The sequence below is a fragment of the Dasypus novemcinctus genome, chromosome 1 (genome assembly GCF_030445035.2).
Source record: "Dasypus novemcinctus isolate mDasNov1 chromosome 1, mDasNov1.1.hap2, whole genome shotgun sequence".
Lineage (NCBI taxonomy): Eukaryota > Metazoa > Chordata > Mammalia > Cingulata > Dasypodidae > Dasypus > Dasypus novemcinctus.
In genome coordinates this window covers 6,516,142-6,539,546 of record NC_080673.1, presented here as the reverse complement: position 1 = coordinate 6,539,546, position 23,405 = coordinate 6,516,142, and the positions used below count along the sequence as shown (strand labels likewise).

The following is a 23,405-nucleotide window of genomic DNA, read 5'->3' as shown; positions in this document are numbered from 1 at the left end:
AACATATTCTCTAAATCAATACACCCTTAAGAGTGGAAGGAGAAATTACATAATAATTATAATAAGTAAAACCTGAGACAGTCCTAGCAAACTGGGGTGTATGTCCTGCTCATAGGCCATGTAAATATGTTAACATGACCACTGGGATGGCTTATTCCATGTGTCAACTTGGCTAATTGTCCAATTTTTGGTCAAGTAAACACTGGCCTGATTATTACTGTGAGGGTGTTTCATAGGTGAATCAGCATCTACAGTCAGTTATTTGCCCCTAGTAGATGGCATCTACAATCAGCAAAGAAGATTGGCCTTGACAATGATGGGAGTCTCCTCATCCAATGAGTTCTTAAAACAGAACTCAGGATTTCAGAAGTCAGAAGGAAGAATTTCTGTATCTCTTCCAACCAGCCAGCTTCTCCTGGGGAACTCAAAATCACCTTCATCGAGTTTCCAACTTGCAGCCTGCCCCACGGAATTCAGACTTGCCAGGCCCCACGGTCAAGCGAGCCATTCCTATACTCTGGCTCTCTTTCTCTGGAAAACCCTGACTAACACAACCACATTCGCATTCCCATGTTTAGAGAGATCTCCCTGGTCACAGTGTGAATAGCTGGTGTGAGGAGGTACTGAGTCAAGGTGGGGAGACCAGATGCCCGGCTTTTGATGAAATCCAAATAACGGATGAGTGTGGCCTGAGGGGAGCAGCAGAAATAGAGAGAGAAGGGTGGGAGACAATTTGGACAGGACTTGTGCAATATTAATTATCTGTTGCAGAAATAAATGGAAGAAGGGTAGTGAAGAGGAATGGGAAGCTCATGCAAGATGGAAAATAGAGTTTATAAAGAGATTCAGACAGTAAGACCTAGTCTTGGCACCAGCAGCTAAGCTCCCAGGGAGTATTTTGAGCACTGGTCTTCCTGAATCTGAAGACTGCAGAGAGAACCTCAACTCCATTACTGATTACTAGTGAGGACATAACCGAGGCTTTGAGACTGGCAGAAGGTTGATAGAGCTAAGTGTTCCCCAGTGGGCCATGAGCACCAATTTGTGCTTTCATCAAAATCACAGGCAGAGTTCATGTACTTCGATGAAAATTGGAGATCTTGGTGGTTTTCCTTGCTCAAGACAAAGAACAAAGAGCAAGGAGGTAGAGGGTGTTTTAATACTGAAGGTTCGATATCGAGGGCTTGGAACACCAGAGTTGAGTAAGAAGTTATAGAAAGTGACAATCAGATCAGCAAACAAGAGAATAGGAGCTATACTTTGTGGACATTGATGTTTCAGAGACATGCAGCTGAAATACTCAACCAAAGATATATTTGGAAGCAAAGTTTAATACATAATTCAAAAACCACCTTGACTCCCTTCTGTTTTAAATGAGATGTTCAAAGGGTTATCCAGCATTAGTGCAGAGTGACTCTTCAGCAGTCATTTCTCTGGCCAGTATGTGCTGCCCAGGTAGGAGAATTTTGTTTAGTTATCTGAAAGCTTTCAGTCAATCTGATTGCATTTGACCAGGGAGGTCTCAGTAAAGGTGTCACTTCTACCTTTTCCCTTAGGCACAGCCAGAAAGAAAAGCACAGGATGCTGTAGGTGACCAAGGCTCTCAGTGCAAAAGTCAAAAAAATTCTTCCTCCCGTGCTCCCAAGTCTTCACACTACTTCATTGTTAGCTAATTATTTTATCCCATTATCTAGGAATATCCATTTACAGAATTGCTCTATATAAAATATCACTTGTTTAAAAACATGCAGAGGTACTCAAGTAGGGGGAAAAATAGCTTCAACAGCGAGCCTCCGCTTTTATGTGCACACGCCACACTTCTTGCAACACCCTGATCACCTCTCAGGTCTGCAGAGCTCCCATCTGAAACTCTCTGGAAACAGGTATGTGGCAGGAGTTCCACCTGAGGCCGGATGGAAGTTTCAGGCTGAGACTCGGTGCTGTCAAATGCCATACCTTCGCTTCTTTCAAAACCAAAGCATTCAAGTAAATGGTCATTAAAGAAGATATTACAGAAACATATTTCAAGACACGGGAAGGTGTTCCTAATAACTCAATTGATAACAAATTATACTATAAAATAAATATAATATTTTATATATATATATTTTTTTTAAAAAGGTATAGTGAGCTGGTGTAGCTCAGTGGTTGAGTGCTAGCTTCGCACATACAAGGTCTGGGGTTCAATTCCCAGCCCTGGTACCTGAAAAAAAAAAAAGAGGGAGGTATAAAAAAAGACTTGAAGGATGTAAAGTAAAATCTAAAAGGAGTATTTCTAGGTAGTGAAAAATTGGTTGATTTTTATTTTCTTCCTTTGTATTACCTATATTGTCTAAATTTTCTATAATTACCTATTACTTGTGTTATAAGAAAATATATATCGAATTATAATATTCAACATTCATAAATATGCACGGCAGCTTCACTAAAATATTATCCAGTAGGTGAAACAGGGCTATAATGAGGCCAATGCAATGTAATAGCTAAGAACATTGACTCTGAAGTTGGAGTGACTTGCTCTGCCGTCTTTGGTGATTTAATTAACCCTTCTGTGCCTCAGCTTTCCCATCTGTAAAATGGGGATCATAATGGTTGCCAACTCTTAGAGCTGTACAAATAAAGGAATACATGCTTTTAAGTAGTTGCTTAACATACAGTAAGCGCCCAATGAACATTAGCTAATATTACTATTACCTAAAGTGTTAATTCCTCTTCAAGAGATGCCAGTGCCGATATGGAGTATTCATTTAATGGGCAAAAAAAGAAATGCTTCAAAGAAGGCTGTCTCTAGTGAAAGCTGATGCCAAACGCATTGTGAAAGCGGGTGGTTTATGGGAAAGCATCAGCATACGGAGGGGTGGCATTTCCTGCTGCTTGCATGTAATATCTCACAGCTCTCCTGATAGCCTTAAGTACCTCTGGCTGCTCATGGATTCTTGATCTAATCATGGAATAAATTCCAGTACTGGGTCTGGAAATATTACCTGTTACCATTCCTGAAATTTTTAGGTCTCTCTGCACACTGACCGGAACCTTCCATCTTGGAACTGTCAAGGTAACTTCAAGGACAGTAACTGGCATAAATTTGTGTTGGGATTGAAGAGAGTTTGGGATGTATATATGTGAGGGAAGATAATTTCCTTTCTTATGGCCTTTTTTGAAAACAAGTAGATGGCATTAAGAATGTTTGAAGCACAATGATACAATTTACCACTCACACTTATCCGAGCTGAGAAAGGGTGGGAGATGTATCTGAGTTTGACCTGCTTGGCCTGGGTGGTCTCTCACCTCATCTCAAGTGTAATAGCTGTTATTTCTCATCTTAATACAGAGGGTTCCTGAATGCTGACAAACACTAAACAGTGACAGCTACCGACTATATAGCTCACAGATGGGAACATGATATCATATATGTTTTCAATACCAAGGGCACAGAGGAGATTATTTTTCTTAAGAAATGCTGAAGTGTCGACATGTCTATGAATATGTAGTACTCAATCCACTTTGTTCCAATATTCTTAACAGCCTTATTAAGGTGTATTTTCTGTGAATGTTTTGCTGTGAAGGAAAAAGGTCCATTTCTTAACAAGTAATATACTAGGCCAGTACTCTTTTTTGAGATGTCAAATATCTACTTTATTATAGTGAGAAAGTGACAGTCAATTTAAATCAAAATTTATGGAGAACATTAGGAGCTGGAAGGACTTTGGCTAATCACTGTAATGTCCCCAACAAATGGTAAATGAAAGCATAAGGAAATTGAGTTAACACAAGTTAAAAGTTCACATACTTACTGAATTATATTAGAAGACCTGCAACTTAATTAAATTATCTGAAACTGCTCATTTAGCTTCTATTGTACTAGTGAACATTTATGCAATTTTACTTTTAGATATATATTAAGTAATAGGTTTGGATTGGGTCAAATTGGAAGAACCCTAATGAGGCAGAACAGGGGAAAGTTTAATCCATCATGAAGCATCATTCTGAATCGTTACATTGAATATTATTAGGCGGAGATTTCCCTGGTTAGTTGGCTACTCTCTTATATCTATCATTCTGACATTTTGAATAATTGAAAAATCAAAAAGGAATTTTGTACATGGAAAAAATAATCTGATGGGGAAGAAATGTGCTATTGATCACCTAATCTTCAATTTTTTCAGTCTCTTTTTGCTTTATCAGTTGTAGAAGTTCAAGAAATGGTAAGATGTATGGGATTTTTAAAATTACAGACATTTCGACTGATCTTACACAGGATAATTTTATGAGATGTAAAAGACAAAATTTTACACGTGAAATCACATCATTAATATTTGTTTTGCTAATTCTAATTCATTTAAGTCAGTAATTTCTTAAATTCAAAGTATTAAGCTGAAGAACTGTTATTTTCAAAACACTTTCACTCTCCAGCACAGGGTATTCGGTAATTGAATATATGTGCCGTTTCTCTCTGGGATAGCTAACTTAACTTTGTTGAGAAGAGTAGAAGGTCTTCATAACTGAGGTTTGCCACAAATTATGTGTCCAGGCTCCTCCCCAGGGAGGCCCCGGGTGTAGAACTGTGCTCTCCTACAGATGATGCCAAAGCACCTGGGAAGCTTCTGCTGCAACGAAGCAAGGTGACCTTTAATTCAATCGTTAGAAAACAATTTAGGAATTAAGCCATCATTTTTTTAAAGTCACGAAACCTTCGGGAATCTGCCTCTTTTCTGATGGAACTATATGTAAAGAATAAATTATTTTCCATAATACTTGGTAAAATCCACATATACACACTGAGAAATGAATAAGAAAAAATAGGGTCTCCCGCAGACTTGCTTCTAGCTACTTGCTGGGGGGACTGGAGGGGGAGAAGGAAAGCTGCCTCCTCTTCACTGCATTTGGAGAATTAATTCTCATATGAAATGAAAGGTCCTGTCCAATCCTATTTCACGGTAGCTTTGAGTGCTTGACTGTACCAAAGCAAAGGGCATTACTTGATTGTTCATTGTTGACATCACTTTACACCAGAAGGTGGCAATTGTTTTAATAATCACCCTAGCCAATCTGTTTTGCCTTCAGATTAGATTTTCAGAGATAGTTCGTTTGTTTACTGTCAGGAGATGCCTTTTAAAATCAGTAGCATTCACTCACAGATTTATATCTGGAGATGGCTTTCCTCCCCCATTAATTGGCTAAAATATTGTACCAGTTTTAAGATAATATAAGCTGCAGATTTTCTGTATTTCTACTTGTTAAACATTGTTTGTTCCCCCGAAACAATGAAAAGGATGCCATTTAAGATGACAACTCTAATGAACTGACATCATCATAAAGTGTAAGTCTACATCTAGTGTAAGTACTAGAACAGGAAGGATATGCTGAATTTCTCATTTACAAGGAAAACTAGTGAAGAATTTCTTCACTTGACCATGATATGTGAAAAGTGTAGTATGCTAATAAGATTTATGTCGGTACACAAAGAAAGCTCTTTCTTATATAAATCACAAGGCATTTATGTCTAACTTACCTCACAAGGTGGCAGAGTCCCATAAATTCCTCAATTAAAACTGAGTGGAAGTTAAAAGCCTTCTCAAAGCTCAGCAGTTCACAAAAAGTCTACCAGCCTTCTTAGCTGTATGACAAAATGCACAGAAACTTCCAAAATACCAATACACTGTAAATGCCTGAGGATTTATCTCCTCACACAATTTTCCAAGATCTGTCATCTGAATACTGCTTGCCATCCATAAAGAAAGTGGAAGAAGAAGGGGAGGTAGAGAATAACGTTGGCTCTGTGAAACCACAGCATTCATTCCAGATGGTTCCTTTTTCCACAGCTTAGGTTACCTACATGACAAAGGGATAAGAGGCCAGGGGTGAGAGCTTGTTTTTTTGTAAAACTGAGAACTCCAGACATTTGTCATCCAGAAAAAATGCCTGCCTCTCAGCAGGATAGATGTAAAACTTTTTTCTCTGTGCTTTTCTCTAATTGGGCTTCCTAGAATTTTCATACATCCTTTACCTCCACAGGTCCACAAAAGCCAAAGTTCTCCCACACCTAGTAACCAGTGGCAGGTCCATAAATTTCAAGGTGAAATAAATTTTTTAGCAATATGCAATTAACTCCTATAATGTAGAAAAATAGTTTATAATATATATAACATATTAAAACAATAGGAAATAGCATGTCAGATTTCTCATTAGTAAATTCTAATAATGGCTACCATAAAAATGTGACTCCCTTAATATTTTTCTTCAATTCATATTTTAAAAATATTGCAATGTCTTTTAGCATCCATGCAGTACTCATGTAGGAATTTATTTTGCCAAAATGATTTGGCATGCCCAAACTAGCGTGAACAATATGAAAATTTAAAGATAGTTGAATACCCATTCTTTAATTTTACTAAAATAATGAAAAACATATATTACTTGAGCTTACAAACCATGTAAATACTAATTCAAATGAAGCATCTATTTTGTACATGTATATTGCATTTTTCTGCTCAGTATTAAAAACCATTTCTCTTTTTATGCTTTGCTTGCTTCTATCCCCTAAAACTAAAAAAGAAATATTAATCTTGAAATTCATCCACCAACCCTTTCTAAACTGTCATGTTTAGAGACATCTTCTCTTTAAATTTGAGGAATTACTGTAAATTGAGCTGCGTAATCTAAGAGTAGTACCTTGTAAGTTTTAACAACAAAAATAGAATGAAAATGCGTTGCGCTAAAAGTTAACGTCTTTGGAGGGTTTTGTTTGTACTCCATGGAAATTCTAGATGCAAATATTAGACTATTAAGAGAGGACTTTGGGCAAGAATTGAAAACTGGCTGTTCATATCTTTTGGCTCGGCTGTACGGGTCAGACTTGGGGTCAGGCCTCATAGAGGTGCCTGCTGCAGCCATACAGTGAGGACGCCATTTCCCGAGGACTAACATTTGCAAATTCTAAAACTCGATTAATATTAAAAAGAAAAAAAGGGAAAGAAAAGCATGCTTCCTTCCACGTGCCTTCTTGCTGTCGCATAGGTACATCTGCCATCATGTACAGGTACTTTAATATCGCGTGAGAAAAAGGAAAGCAAGCTGTGGCAGGAAGAGCAGTGGAGAGAGCTGAAATACGTTCATTAGTTTTCTTTCAAACTCATTTTATGAGCTCTCTATAGGAGAGCGTTTTCTCTTCATTTCTTGCTTTCTTTCTGACATCAACTGTGTCTGAGTTTGCTTTTGAGTAAGGAAGATTGAAGGGTAGATTAAAGACTAGATGCAGCAGAGGGCTGTGGTAGAATTGGGTTATAGTTATAGAAACCTGCTTAATCTTTGGTTTTGGTTTTGGTTTGAGGAACTTAAAGATAAAATTGGGTCCCTAAATCACAAATAATGGCTCTGGGGACTTAAAAAAGACATCTTTTGAATATGGAGAACATTGCAGTAAAAGTCAAAAGGCCTTGGAATTGATCACGTTAGCCAGTTACTCACTGACTATTTTTGAACGTGTAGTCTAACCTCTCTGGGCCTTGATCCCTTGTTCTCCAAAATTATTCTAATATTCTAAGTTAATATTTTGAGTTCTATCAAAGAGTTTGGCCTGTGGAAGAAATGTAATAATGCATATTTCTTTAATTTGTGTTTCCTAAGGAAATTTAGGAAGAATTACTAGCCCAAGACGATATGGGCACCGAAGCCGATCACGCAGGCACGCTCTGAATTTTCTTGTGTCAGTGGGCTGTCTCACACTGGTGGGCTACAGGACTATGACTCCCATGCTTGAACTCAAAGAACACAAAAGAAAATTTACTGGTCAAAAGGAGGCAAATGTTATTCTCACTTACAAAATAAATTAATTCCATCAGGCTAAGACTGTTTACATTCAGTGTAAATGTGGGTCAGTAGATGGAAAAAGCGTTTAAAAATTAAAATAATTTACTTTGGGGAAACACACGAAATCACTACTGCAAGGAACTCCTACTGTAGGAAAATTCTTCTTCATTGGATAAAGATAAAGGCACATGATGTACATGAGCCCATGTGGTGCTTCATGTCAATGAATATATAATAAGTAAGCCTCAGAACTGTTTTTCTTGTATTAAGCTTTTATGCTGGGTTGTGCCAATGTGTACTGGTTGAAGACAACATTAATATTAATGAAGGATGGAAGTCTGAGATTTAGTGACTCTCATTTCCCGACCCCCACCTTACTTCCTTTCATGCTAAATCCATTAGTATAGATGGATAGACATTAATGAACAAAAAGGACAAAATAGCTCTCAATTCAGGGACAGTTTCACCTGACCCTTGGTACCCATTGCCCGTACATGATCACAAGATGTTCGACCTATTTAGTGACATTTATTATTGATCTATTTATTCTATGTACTTCGAATCAATTTTTCCCTAGGTACCTTGCACTTCTTACACTCAAAATGTATTAAAAAGTTAAAATCACTGACAGGGAGTGCTTCAAAAATAAATTGAGGACAGAGTCTGTCATTTGTCTTTGTTACCCTTGGAAGCCATATGCAGAGTTTTGCACAGTGGTGTCTGCACAGTAGGTACTCCATAAATGCTCATTGAATGGAACTGAATTGAATTGCATTGTCACATTCTGAACTGTTTAATATGATCTTATTATCACCTTTCATATTGCCCTGTAGTTATAGACACGTACCTCAAGATATATGTATATATATTACACATTTCAAAAAATAATTTTACTCCAGTGACTCCAGACAGAACATATAGTGACTTTTTCTCTGATGGCGTGATATGGAATTCTTTAAACCTTATATTTACAAATGACTTTTGTTATGGCTATAAAAATAACTGTAGATTTTTCTGGATCATAAATGTTTAGGTTATAACTGTATTTTATAATTGGTAGGGAGCATATAGGTCAAGATATCTTGTGGTCTTCAAAGTGTATTTCTTGCCACTTAGGGGTTTCTTCGAGTACCCCCAAGGATTACTACGAGGTAGGAAGACGGAAGAAAGGGCATGAGCAGTCATCAGTGCTCTCAGATCTTCTCTCCACCCCATTAACAAAGTCCATTTCAATTTGTTTGACATGATAGTATACTGGGTTTCTCCGTAAGACTGCATTTGAACCACTGTGTTCATTGCTTACAAAATAATGTCACCAATCTTTCATATACAAAATTAAAGCTATTTTGCAAACAGGTAAGCTTAGGCACAGAGACTTTAGATAGCTTTGTCAAGGTCACATCGCAAGTATTTTTAGTATCTGAAGAAGTCTTCATTTGATGATCAGGCTCGTACTTCTGAACTCTTGAGAAGTGCTCAATAGCAACAACTTTAAATTCTTGATGTAATAGGCTAGAGTTAACTCACTTTAGCAATCGAACCTCTAGGAATATGCAAAGGGGGTGCTTTTGAGATTGAAAAGCAAAAGCAATAACATTTGGCAACAGACCACCATAGCAGGAACTGCTTTTCAGTCCGATTTTTGTCAAACCAATAGCTGTTCTATCAGTCAATCAGTGATCGGGACAAAATGCATTTTTTAAATCATTTAGCAGCCCCTCCAACTGAATAAAGATCCCTGGGTATGGATTTTCACCAACCAGACAAGACCTAAGAGTGAATAAAACTAAAGAGATCATAAATGCTTACAGGTTTAGTCCTAAAACCTGACAAAGTCATACGGAGGTTAGAAGGTCATACCATGCCTTTGGCAGGACTCCAGTAACTCATCCCTGGCAGACAAGAATCGGTCCTACTTTAAATTCACATATATATATATATATATATATATATATATTTTGGAGAATGAGAGTCCCCATTATTTTCAGTAGCTCATTTCACTAAGAAACATCATTACAAGGAATACATTATTATCCAGCCTCTACTCCACCTCCAATGGTGGAAGCATAGTCTCCATATGCCCTCCCAAAATTGATATGTAGAATGACTATTATCTTCCATAAATCATTCATAATTCTAGTATTAAATATCCTTTCATCTTCTTTGGGGACTTAATAACAATTTATTTAATCTTTCTTTATAGGTATTACCTTCTAATCACTTTGTTTTTCTGAAATAGCATTGTTACCCAAAATCTAATTTTCTTGGCATAATGGTTTATATATATTAGTTGCTTTTAAAATATGGAGTTAAAAATTATTTCTCCTCATTATAACCAATTTCATATCAGATATATATATTTAAAAGCTTTCATTAAACACCATATCAGTTAAACAAATTTCAGAATGGAATAAAGTGAAAAATATCATTTTCATTCAATGAAAGGAAAGTCTGGGCAACTCAGTATAAACTGTGACCGAGGTCACAAAGTAATCCAGGTTAGAGAAAACTGAAGAGGTGTTTGCAAAAGAGGAGCTTGCAAAACAAGTTGAAATAACCAGTCAGGAAAACAAAAACTGTACTAGATATTTTAAACTGAAGAAAATTAGTACCAGGAATCAGTTGGAAGGGTGAGAGAGCAAAGAAGGGGATACTGAGGTAAACCTAAATATCAGTAATTGCAGGAAGCAGCTACAATTCCTTTGGTTGAAGTTACCAGAGTAGTTACTGCAGAAAGTAGTTTCCAAACCAGGGCTCGGGGAAATAAAGGAAAGAGGTGAAATTTCCAGCTTAGAGCTCATAAAAGGAACACATATACCTGGTACTCAAACCTCTGAAGTAGCAAGTACAGTGGTTATTTGACTAGCAAAAGAGCATACCTGGTACTGGGAGTGCCAGTTAAGGCTGGAGCATTATGGGATGATACTAGCAGGAAGTGGGAATAGAAAGGAAGTCCTTTTGTCTTTCCTCTTGCCTTCCATTTGTAGAACTTGACAGAAAACCAACTGCAAGAAGTGTGGGAAATGTAGTTTGCAGACTTCCAGTCCCAGTATCACAAAACAGAGTGTAAAGGAGTGGGATTGAGACCAAAAGACAATAGGTAAATAACCAGCAGACATTTGTGCCTGAAGTAACTTGCCCTGACTCTATTTTGTTCTTTAAAAGGCTGGTCCTAGAACGTTTACAGTTCAACATCTAGCATTCGACCTGACAGTTGGTAGAGTTAAATAGATTACTGCATTTTTGAGGACGCACAAGGGCATCGAGAATAAACTGGCATTTGCACATCATGAGACTTTTTCTGCCTGCCTGATATTTCAGACAACCACTATTCCAACTTCTAGGAGTGGAAATGCAGTATTTAGTCGGTATAAAATATTGGTAAATATATTATTCGTTACAATTCAAGGTTAAACTGGAAAGCCTCTGCTCCACAGAAAGGCTTTTCCAGTAAGTAGGGTACCCTAGTGATACTGATGATAGGCAAAACTCAAAGTATATGAAGTGGGTCTGGTCCAGTCATTCCTACTGCTTCTACCCTTGTCTACCGTACACCCAGAAGCCAGATCTCTGCCAAAGTACACCAATTCCAAAACTATCTCTCATCTCCACCTCACTCCCACATCTTAGTGCCTCTTGACTATGAATTGAGGAAGCCACGCTCTCCAAACAAATTCACTTGAATGTATGAATACCTGGATATCCCCCTTAACCATTCCAAAGATACTCGTGTCCTAAAACATGATGCTCCCTACCTCTAATCAAGCCTTTATTGTTGAAATTTTAGAAAGAAGGACAAATTTGGAAGCAATAGGAGCTAACTTAGGACTTACAGACAAATAACAAGGGTTAGACACCTAGGTTTCCCTCAACTATTGAGATGGGAAATTCGTTAAAATTTCTGAGGAGGGAAGATGGCTGAAGCAACAGTACATATAGTATACATCTCAATCCTTCTAAATCAAAACAGAACAACTAGATAGCAAAACCAAAAATCCCTGGACATCATTTACAACAAAATTGATGAGGGGAGCCGACATGGCTCAAGCAACTGAGCACCTGCTTCCCACACAGAAGGTCTCAGTTCTGTTCCCGGAGCCTCCTAAGAAAAGCGGAAATGAACAAGCGAAATCAAACCTGAAAACCAACTCAGGGAAGCCTATGTAGCTCAGTGGTTGAGTGCCGGCTTCCCACATACGAGGTCCTGGATTCATTCCTGGGCCCCGGTACCTCAAAAAAACAAAATTGTATGACAGGGTATCCCCACTCATACCAAAATACAAGGAGGAGGGACAAATCATGAGCAACCAAAAGAACTGCAAGGTAGCAGCTGTGGAGAAATCAGGAAAGTGACAGAGCTACATCTGAGGAACCTGAGAATGTGAGCCCCCTACTAGCAAATATGCCAAAACGTACTTGCTGGGAAGCATGGTAGGCCAACTTGAGAAGAGCAGTTAAAAACTGGGAGCGTTCTGCATAGTCAATATCGGGTGAATGCAATGGGCTCCCAAAGGTCAAGAGGCTTGGGGACAGTCCATCCACTAGGAGCACCCACAAGTGATTCGATGGCACACTCTCCCAGCACTGAGTTATCCATCAGACACTGTAGCAGTGTCTAGGGCCTGTGATACTTTCATGGGCCTGTGAAGTGATTTAACTTCTTTTAAAATGAGAAAAACAATGAAGATGAAGAAAATGCTTTAATATACAATAAGATGTTTACCATTGTTGCAGTGCTGTTGTAAAATGCAATTTTTAATATTTTTAATGGAGAAAGGACCCTACAAAGGTGTAAGGAGCACAGAAGGCATGTTACCCTGGGTCCCACACAGAACAGAAATAGCTGGGCGTGGAATCAAATCAAACAGGACAGGGACAAAGGAGAGATGAAGTCAGACCAAGGGGAAGAGGGAATGAGGGCCAGGAAGCCTCAGAAAACCCACCACCAGGTTTGCACCACTTGGAAGACAACAGAAAAGCAACAGAAGAGGGAGCTCGGTGCAATTACGAAAGTTAGCCCTGAATCCAGCCTTTCTTAAAGTTCAAGAACACTAATTTATTGTAAAAATGAGCCACGGAAAATTACTGTGGTCAAATCCATATAAAGTTATGATAAGAAAAAGAAGAGAATGAATAGCAGAAGAACAACCATACAGAAAATAAAATATGTCCTCAAAATGATGAAAATAGGAACCACTTTTTCTAAGCAAGTTTAAGGAACAGATACAATATGTGGAAGAACGACATGAATCAGAACTAGAAAAACTTAAAAAATGAGATAACAGACTTCAGGAAAGATTAGAGGTGAAAGTCAATGTCATTTGAGAAATGATGACTAAACTAGAAGGAATATTAGAGCTTATAACCACATCAACAATGTCTTAAGAGAGACAGAAGGTGAAAAAGAGGAAATGTTTTAACATCAAACAAATGAAGAAATAGATAAAAAGGAGTCATGCTAAAGTGGTAAGTATTAAAGCAAAGAAAATCACACACACATGATTAATAGGCTTTCTGAAGAAGAAAACCAAAACAAGAGAATAGAATAAATACTAAAAATGAAAACTTTCATGAAATAATTAAGTTTCATAAAGTAGTTTAAAGTGCACACTACATACCTAAAACCCAGAATGACCAATATTAAGACACCATCTAGTAAAATTGCTGGGCTCTAGGAAAGAAAAAAACCTTTGAGCATCTTTTTTAAAACACACAACGACAGCTCACAATTTACAAGAGAAAAAAAATTTATATTGTCAGCTGACTTTTCAACAGCAATGCTGTATGCCAGATGAAAATAGAATAACATATTTAAAATATTCAAGGAAAGAAAGTATGCACCAAGGATTTGCTATCTAGCAAAACTGACTTCCAAGTATAAAAGGTACAGTTAAACTGTTATCAACATGCAAGAATCAGGGAATATTGTTCCCATGAGCCCTTCCTGAGGCATCTGCTGGAGTGAATGAGCTTCAGACAACCAAAATGCCTGGAGAGACATTAACTTAAGGACTGATGGTGAACATTAAATATATATTTACCTGTAAAGTAAGACTAAATGAGGGTTAAAAGGCAGACAGTAGAGTATGTAATGTCTGATGCTCTGACAATGTAGATATATATAACATGGCTATTAAATAATGGAGGGAGAATGGGGAGAACATATGCAAGTTAACATTTTTTGTTTTCAGCAATCATACTGGTGATGATATTTGTATTGCTATTTTGAGAAGTTGCTCATGTAATATGGAATAAAACAAATGCATAATTATAGGATTTTCTAATTCTATCATTTCCTGGGTCCTTAAGAATCAGAATTCTAGGTGCAGACAAAGGAAGGGTATAGTGTACTGGAGAGGTGGCTCTGGAATGGAGGAGGAGATACTGATGTCATGGAGAAGAAGTTACGTGCAAGGTCCGTCATCTTAAATTTGAATAAATGTTTAATAACTATGAACTCTGCCCACTGGAAAGGACATAAAACAACGATCAACCTAGCAGCAATGACCATCTTTGAGTATACAGCTTGTCATCTTGAATATCTTTTCCCACCAAAAGAAACTAGTGCTTCTTGGAGAGCTGGCCGAGTCCAGTCCTGGCACCAGACACACACAAGGTAAGTCCGGAGCACCTATATTAAGGGAGAGCGCAGAAGCTATCAAAAGCTGCAATGGTCATGTCGAGAGGATTCAAGGGCTAGTAGAGAGTCCCCATTGGCCAAAGATTATACAAATTGAACTTGAATAATAATAATCATTGCAATGAATTTAAGCCCATAAAATTTGTTTAAATTTATGAAATAATAATAATAGTGAAAAAAATAAGGATTGGACACCTTCAGAAGATGATAAGGAACCAATTCATTATCTTGAAAACTGATAAGTAAAGGGAAAGAATCTGCCTTTCCACTGAGGAATCAAAGGAATCAAATAGTAGATGAAGGGAAGTGTCATAAAAAAGAAATGATAGAGATAGAATATCACTATTTTTGCAGCCCATCATGAATGAATGTACATGGGCATCAATGACTGCTACGATCACAAAAAGTGAAACAACCAGACTTTATGTGCCTCATATAGTCTTGCCAAAATCATTATGGAAATGATAACTACAAGATGATTAGAGCATATGAAGACCACCTTTAGCCTTGCCAAAGGATCAAATCTGGTTCTGATATCTGGGTTCAGTTGCAGAGGAACATGTACAGCACCAAGGATATTGATCAGCAAAAGTCAGACCATGGGGAAATCCTCAGTTTAAACAGTCCAAGTTCTTCAGACAAAATATAAAACAATGAAAGGGGTGGAGAAGAAACATATAAATTGAAAGAAATTTGGAGACAAATCATTATTTTCTCAATGGGCAAGAATAAACTCTAATTTCTAGGGAAGTACATTTGGATGATGAATAGAAAAACTCCAGGTACCATTACTATAAAAGTAAGAATAACGGAAGGAAGAGATTGGGATCGGGATGGAACAGATGTAGGGGCTTATGGGGTCACTGTCCATGCTCTGTTGTTTGACATGGGTGGTATTTGCCCTACAAGAATTTATTGAGCCATGGATTTGATCTGTGTGTTTTATGCCTCTCTTTTTTTTTTTTCAAAGATTTATTTTTATTTATTTCTCTCCCCCCTCTCCATTCCCCCCATTGTCTGCTCTCTGTGTCCATTCACTGTGTGTTCTTCTGTGTCTGCTTGTATTCTCATTAGGCAGCTCCGGGGACCAATCCTGAGACCTTCCAGAGTGGGAGAGAGGTGATTACTCTCTTGTGCCACCTCATCTTCCTGTTCTGCTACATGTTCTTATTCTCTCTCCTCTGTGTCTCTTGTCGCATCATCTTGCTGTGCCAGCTCTCCGTGTCAGCTGGCACTCTTGCACGTGGTGACTTTCCTGCACAGGTGGCATTCCCACGCAGGGCGGTACTCCTGGGCGGGGCCACATGCCCACGTGGGCCGGCACTCCACATGGGCCAGCTCACCACGTGGGCCAGCTTGCCCTCACCAGGAAGCCCTGGGCATCAAACCCTGGACCTCCTATACGGTAGATGGGAGCCCAATTGGTTGAGCTACATCCATTTCCTGTGTTTTATGCCTCTCTTTTTAACATTACAATTCAAAAGATTTAAAACTTAAAAAGCCCTGAGAGTAGCTTTCTGTTTCACAGTTACTTCTTCTCTTTCTAAAACAGCTTCATCTCACTGTCAACAACTCTAACCCGACTATCCCTCCTTAGGCTCCATCCTCTGACATATTTTCTTCTTTTTCTCTACTGTATTTGCTGGTCAATGAATATTGGTAATGATTATTGCCCAAGACAGGTGCCCACTCCACAGATCCCCTTTGAGATAGCAATCACCTCGATTTCTTATATATAGATCACTATGCTTTCCTGCATGGGTCTCTGCTATCCTACCCACAATTGATAGAACTAAGAATCTGTGGATTCAGTCAACATACTTATCAAGTGCCAAATACAGTGTATTATAGGAGTGGACAAAACAGGCCAAGGCTCTTCTCCCCTGGGCCCACATTGCATAGGTTGGTTATGCATGAGAACGCTGAGGATTATGTAATCATCAGCAACATATGTAACGCTTACTGAGTGTTGGAGTATTTATTATGTGCCAAGTACTGAGCTAAGCAACTTAATGCCATTGTCTATTGTTTGATTTTGGTACTAACCCACCAAATCAGGTATTTGTACTATCTTCATTTTACAGAAGAGAAAAAACATGAAGCCCAGAGTGTTTGATTACCTTGCTTTAGTTTATTCGCTAATAAGTGCTGCATCTGTAATTCGGAGCTAAGCCATCCAAGATCCTAAAGTCACTGGTTAAGCCAATAAATATCCTCTTTTGTAAAACATGAATATGAATTAGAGAGGGATCTAGACCAAGAATCAACAAACTATGTTCTGCAGGCCCAATCCAGCCATGCCACCTGTTTTTATATGGCCTGCGAGCTAATCATTTACATTTCTATGGGACTGGAAAAAAAAACAAAAGAAAAATATTGGGATAATTATATGAAATTCAAATTTCAGTAAATAAAGTTGTACTGGCATACAGTCACACCCATTTATTTACATGTTGCTTATGACCTTTTTTTTTTAGTGTGGTACATTTGTTAAAATTGAACACATATTGAAGCATTGTTACTAACCATGTGCTATGTTTTATATCATGGCTTATACTTTGCCCCACACAATTTTATAGGTTTTGACAAAATAAATAATGGCTGTATCCATCATTGCAATGCTATGACTGTTTTGTGTGTGTGTGTTTTGGGTTGTTTTTTTTTTTTTAAAGATTTATTTATTTATTTAATTTCCCCCCCTCCCCTGGTTGTCTGTTCTTGGTGTCTATTTGCTGCGTCTTGTTTCTTTGTCCGCTTCTGTTGTCGTCAGCGGCACGGGAAGTGTGGGCGGCGCCATTCCTGGGCAGGCTGCTCTTTCTTTTCACGCTGGGCGGCTTTCCTCACGGGCGCACTCCTTGCGCGTGGGGCTCCCCCATGCAGGGGACACCCCTGGGTGGCACGGCACTCCCTGCGCGCATCAGCACTGCACATGGGCCAGCTCCACACGGGTCAAGGAGGCCTGGGGTTTGAACCGCGGACCTCCCATATGGTAGACGGACGCCCTAACCACTGGGCCAAAGTCCGTTTCCCAGTGTTTTGGGGTTTTTTTAACTGTCATTATTTTTTTTTTATATGACTGTTTTGATGCTACAAGGATAGATTAAATCATTAGGACAGAGGCCCACAAAGCCTGAAATATTTACTCTGTGGCCCTTTAGAGAAAAAGCTTGCTGCTTTTAGGTAGAACTTAAAGAGATAGCAGAGAAAAAGGCCGGAATCAGAAGCCCTACAATGGGGGAATCCGTGAGCAAACGAAATGTCTGCGTGAAGAGGGGAGCAAGTCAGAGTTCCGCGGTAGCAGTAGGAGCAACTGAAGAGAAAGCAGGAGCAGCCGAGACACCATAATTTCAGAGGAGCACACGCCAGTTCTAAGCAGTTCATGCTGAGGTTCTAGAGTTAGCAACATCCTGATGACATTTGAGTGTCCCGGAAGACTTGCTCCAGAACGGACGAGGCCACAGTGCTCTGCCTTCTGCCGCTAAGTAGCCTTGTGTGTTAGTTTCCAGTGATCCCATCACGAAGCACCACACACTGGGGGGCTGAAAGCCCCAGGAGTTTACTCTCCCAGTCCTGGAGGGCAGAAGTCTGAAATCAAGGTGTCAGCGGGGCCGTGAAGGCTTTGAAGTTTCCACAGGGAGAATCCTGCCTTGCCTCGTCCAGTTTCTCGTGGCTTCAGGATTCCTTGACTTGTGGCTGCATAACTCCACTTTCTGCTTCTGATTTCACACGTCCTTCTCCTATGCCCTGTGTGTTTCTTGTCATTTGGCTTTAAGCTCAGACAGATAATCCAGGTTGACCTCAAGTGGAGAACATTAACTCCTTACATCTGCAATGAACCTTTTTCCAAATAAGATCACAGCCACAAGTTTCAGGGGTTAAGACATGGACATATCTTTTGGGGAGAGTGGGGCATAATTCAGTCCACTATACCTTGCCATAAACCCCAAATCCCTCGGGGTCAGGTAAGGATATCTGTTTCTGGCAACCTGAAAAAAAGCTAGCATGCCACTTGGCATTAATCCTCTTCTCTGACCCTGAATTGCCCTGAATCTACCACTGCTAACAGTAAAGTCAGATTTCGTGTACGCCCAGGAGACTTGAATCTCTGAGCTGTCCATGTGCCAGCTGGGCCCTGAGCCTCAGCAGAGTTGCAGCACCTACTCTGCAGTTCATTAGAATTACCCAGGCCAGCTGACAGGGAGGGGAGGATGGTCAACCACCACACCAAGGAACCAAGAGAGTCTATAGCTGTGGGCACGAGAGTCCCAACTGCCAGCGTGTGGAATAGAAGCCTCCTCTCAGTTGAGAGGTGGAGTGGGCATCGCCATCCCAGCATCCTCAGGATGGAGGAATAAAATATGGGTTAGAGTAGACTTACTGATATTCTACCATAGACTTACTGTGACTCTAGCAATGGAAGAAATTATATCGTTGATGTGGAGTCAGTGGCCACGGGAGTTGCGAGGGCACGGAGAGGCAAAAGAAATTGTGATATGGGGAATTGGATGTCCTGAGTGATACTGCAGGGACAGATGCAGGACATATCTTGCCATAACCCATGGAATGGACTGGAAGAAAGTGTAAACTACAATGTAAACTATAATCCATGCTGTGCAGCAGTGCTCCAAAATGTGTTCATCAATTGCAATGATTGTACCACACGGATGTTGACGTGGGAGCAGTGAGGGGTGTGGGGAATGGGGCATATGGGGGCCTCTTATATTTTTCAATGTAACATTTTGTGTGATCTATGTATCTTTTAAAAATAAATTAAAAATATATTTTTTAAAAATCAGATTTGACCCCATGATCACAGAGCTTGGTGAAATGCTTTCAGTTTTTTCAGGATGTAAGGATCATAAGCCATTCTCCCTTTCCTTTCCAGATCATATCACTTCACATTTTAATTAGTGAAAACATGCATTTCATCATGTCTCTCCCCTCCTCAGAATCTTTAATGGCTACCTCCACTACCGTTAAGGTCCGAACTCCAGGCTTCTTTCTACAGGATCTCGGCCTCCCGCCCTCTGACGTCAGCCCAGCCTTCTCCACCTTTCTTATGGGAGCCACATATCAAAATAGTTAAGACCCTTTGGGCTGCAAGCAGGCTGTAGGTAGGGGTCCGACTGGCAGCTCTATCCTTGTAATCTGTAGCCACAAGGAGGAGCTTAAAGGTAGCATGGCTCGGCTCGGGGGCTGAGCCATTCCTGCGGGAGAGCTGCTCAGCGTCCAGAGGCTGGCCGTCTCTGGGGATTCACCCACCCTGGTTCAAGGCCAGGGGCTCCAGAACAATACCGGATTCTGAAAATGTGGCAATGAAATAATCGGGCTGCAGCTCGGTGGGACATAGCCGAGGTCTGTGGAGTGTCTACAGGCAGTCCCTAAGGGTTGGGCTGTAGAAAGAGGCATTGAACTTTTGCTTAGTAAACACATGGGAGGCGCCAGCCATTTATTAAAAAGCTAAAAGAGCTGTGGTGCGTGGGTGTCCCGGAGTGGCAAAGCAGGTCCTGACAGTAGCTATCATCCAACCTTGTATTAGGAATTATCCCTTCATGTGTCTGCAGGATATTGGACACTCCTTGAGGATGATGTGATTGATTCGGTAGGCTTGGTCAATCAATCAATTCCTAGCAATGATTATGAGACAAAGCTGGATATTAGAGTAGCTAGGATGACTGTCTAATATCATGGCCAGGAATCAAAATGCTCTTTTTAGGAATTCAATCTCATTTTATCAAATGATACAAAGGAGATCTTTCCTGTGAACTCACCAAAATGTGCTAAATTAGTTTCATGATAAGATGTACACTGTGGATCAATTCTAGGGTCTCCCCTCACCTCACACTGTCCGGTGTCTGAGGCCGACTAGAAAAGGCATTAGAAGAGCGTGGCTCTGCGTATCCGCCTATCTAAGTGAGACCTTCCCATTCCTGTCCCAAGCTGCAACCTCCGCCAGTCTCTCAGCCTTCTTAAGCTTCAGTCTCCTTATCTATAAGCAGCGATCAGAATTGTGCTTATCTGCTAGGGTTACTGCTAGGATTAAATGAGATAAGGTAATCAACTACTTAGGAGAGCATTTGGCACTCAGTAAGTGCTCAATAAATGTTCTCTATCCCTGCAGCCACATTATCTTTTATACCAGAAAACCGTAGTGAGAGCAGCAATTTAAGGAAACAGAATTAAAGCAAATTAGCTTTACCAAATATTGTGACCAGTCATTTTTATTCTTTCAGTTAAAAATAAGGAAATTTACAAAATAAAACTTTTTTTCAAGTCTAAAATTTACCTTCAAAAATTTTTTTCACAAAAAACAAGAGACTAACAGAGCTATACTCAACTAATATTTACAAATTTTCAATAAATGCATGGGTTACCCCATACAGTATGTTAGAAGGAGACTTGACATCTAAAAAGTTCCTAAACATAAAAGTTCCTGGTGAGTTCATTCTAGAAAATTAAAATGTAAACTCAACTAAGACACACTTTTAATATTGATCAAAGCACTGGATAAATATTTTAAGAACTAAAATCTGGTGAGAATAAAGGCAGAAATCAATTGTTCTTTCATTTCACCTATAAGATCTTAATAATTAAGTTCAGGAAAAAAAAATAATTTTACCTTCACCTGACAGCATTAAACTTTGATTTCAATCAATCATTCCCCATAATGAAATTTCTTAACTCAAATGCTTAAAGGACAATGAAAGATGAAATAGAATGGAATTCCAGTGATCATGCAACTTATGGCCAACAAGCATCTTGGGCTAAGCTCAACTCCAAAAGGCCTGCAATCCAGAGCCATCTATCGCTCACCCTCTTGCCTGCAGCCATGTGGCGGGGAAGGAATCCCCTTCATTCAACTTCTGAAAAACTCCCCATTCTGAAATCAAAGCATGACTGTTAAAGTTCCTTTCAAAACATCATGATTGTGTCATTACGGCAATGATTATCTGAATACTGAGTGACAAATAATACTTGACATCCAAATGGTCCCCTTCAAGCTTTCTGAAATATCATGGGTAAAACTAAGATGAACCCTATCCCCCATGGACCGATACAGATATGCAAATGAACTGTATTGTATCAGGTGTCCTTTTGTCTGCAGATAGTGCACTTCCATCTGCTGGAGTCAGGTGGGGTGTTTCACATAAATAGCTTTCTTAAACAATGCAGGTAGAAGGAGAAAATGTCAGTGCCTCCCACTGACCCAGCCTGGACCAGGCTTTGGACCAGTGAAGTGCTGGCAAGTGTTTAACAGCTAGTGGGGTTGGGGCCTGATTTGTACAGCTTGCTGGTATCGATGGTGTCAAGACTCCAGCTACAAGCGAATACAGCCTACCAATGTGATGTCACGAAGTTGCAAAGAAATTAGCATCGCCTGGATCCCAAGCTCCTGTGAGCCACTGCCAGCACCCCACTGGCTTGAGTCCAAATTCCTTCACTGAACCACTGTGTGGTCCAGTGGGGAGCACAGCTTCAGGTGGAGAAACCAGGCTGCCAAGTGAGGCTAGGTGCTGATGTTTTACATAATCTCCTGGAACAGTACCCAGTTGCTCCTGCTCTTCTGTGAAATCTACCACCTCACCTTGCTGATACCCTGAGATCTGGAAAGTGGCCGCCACCCTTTCGTGTGAAAAGCCTGACTTCTGAGAAATAAAGAACCCTGCACTGAGCTTAACTAGGAAGTCAGTCCTTGGGCTCTTCTTTTACGCATTCAGTTATACTCCAAGCTCGGATCTTACCTGCCAAATGGAGCAGGTAATAACGCTGGTGTTATTTCTTCTCAGGATTTTCTTATTAAATGGGTCGGATTAAATTCTTCTGAGATTGGGTTCTCATTGTCTCAGACCTTGGCACTAAACCTTAGAGAGCCTAAGAACCACCTGGGAGTTTCTTAATCCTGCGGTTCCCGCCCCTCTGACTTCTGATGCTGTACATTTGAGGGGCACTGGGAAACTGTGTTTTTGAGAATCATACCAGGAGTTCTGATGCTGGAAGTTGACTCTAGCCCAACCTTTGAAAAACTCTCCCAAAAGGTAACTTCCACCTTCACTCAGGAGACCGATTTCTGCCTTTGGAGAAGATAGCTTGGGCTTCCAGGACAAATTGCCTGTAGCTGAGCCTTTTGCTGGATGCCGGGGAGAAGTTGGCTCCCACACTATTTCTTACACAGGATGTCCATCCATAAATGAAGACCTAAAGTAGATCGTTTCATGTTAGGATTTAACACAATATAAAATTTCAGATCCACATCTGAGAACCTCTGAAGCTTGACACGTAATGCGTACTATGTAAAGTTTTGTTTGTATTGATATTGGCTGTGGGAAAACTGCCAGAATTGGCCTACATTATGCAGAAATAAAACCAAAACCTCCATCCAGCCCCTGGGACATCAAAGGTGAGATACTGTCGCAGTATGAAAACAGGGCGTAGGGCAGAAGCAGCACAAGTGGTGTACCTTGTTACAACACAGCTGCAGCGATTAAGCGGGATTTGCTCACGTGGCGTGGTGATTTGGAACCCCCTTCTTAGTTCACCTCAAACTCCCTTCTACTGTTTTATTTAACTACGTTTAGTGACATTGCCCCATTTGAAGTGACAGAGCTTGTTATTTCAGGGAAAGATAAATCCATCCATGCAGCCAGCGAAGTCACAGCTTTTTAAAGAAGAGCAGGTACTTGAAATGATTTTCCTTTTTTTTTTTTTTTCTGTTAATGACATTTTCTAAGTGAGTTCAAGGAAATCTAATAGGAAGTTTCTTGATTCATCGAGTAGGCTTGTATTTTTCCCTTATGATGCTTAACTTCAAGAGACAGGCTCAGTCGGAGTCTCTGTGGAACTAAAGGACTTATTTCCAAATAGTTTCATAGCCCTTGGAATATTTAAATCATTACTTTACCCATTTTTTAGATAGGTAAGTGCAATACAATAAAATGCTTGGCATTCTCAAGGGGCA

General features: G+C 39.8%; 1 long non-coding RNA gene across 1 annotated transcript in view; it reads right to left on the bottom strand.

Moving 5' to 3' along the window:
• LOC139438680 (uncharacterized) overlaps positions 1-23,405 on the bottom strand; it is an 85,816-nt gene that overhangs the window by 30,419 nt on the left and 31,992 nt on the right. Inside the window, exon 2 of the long non-coding RNA XR_011648382.1 lies at positions 5,513-5,832. This is a non-coding gene — a long non-coding RNA (uncharacterized lncRNA). The remainder of the gene's footprint in view (positions 1-5,512; positions 5,833-23,405) is intronic.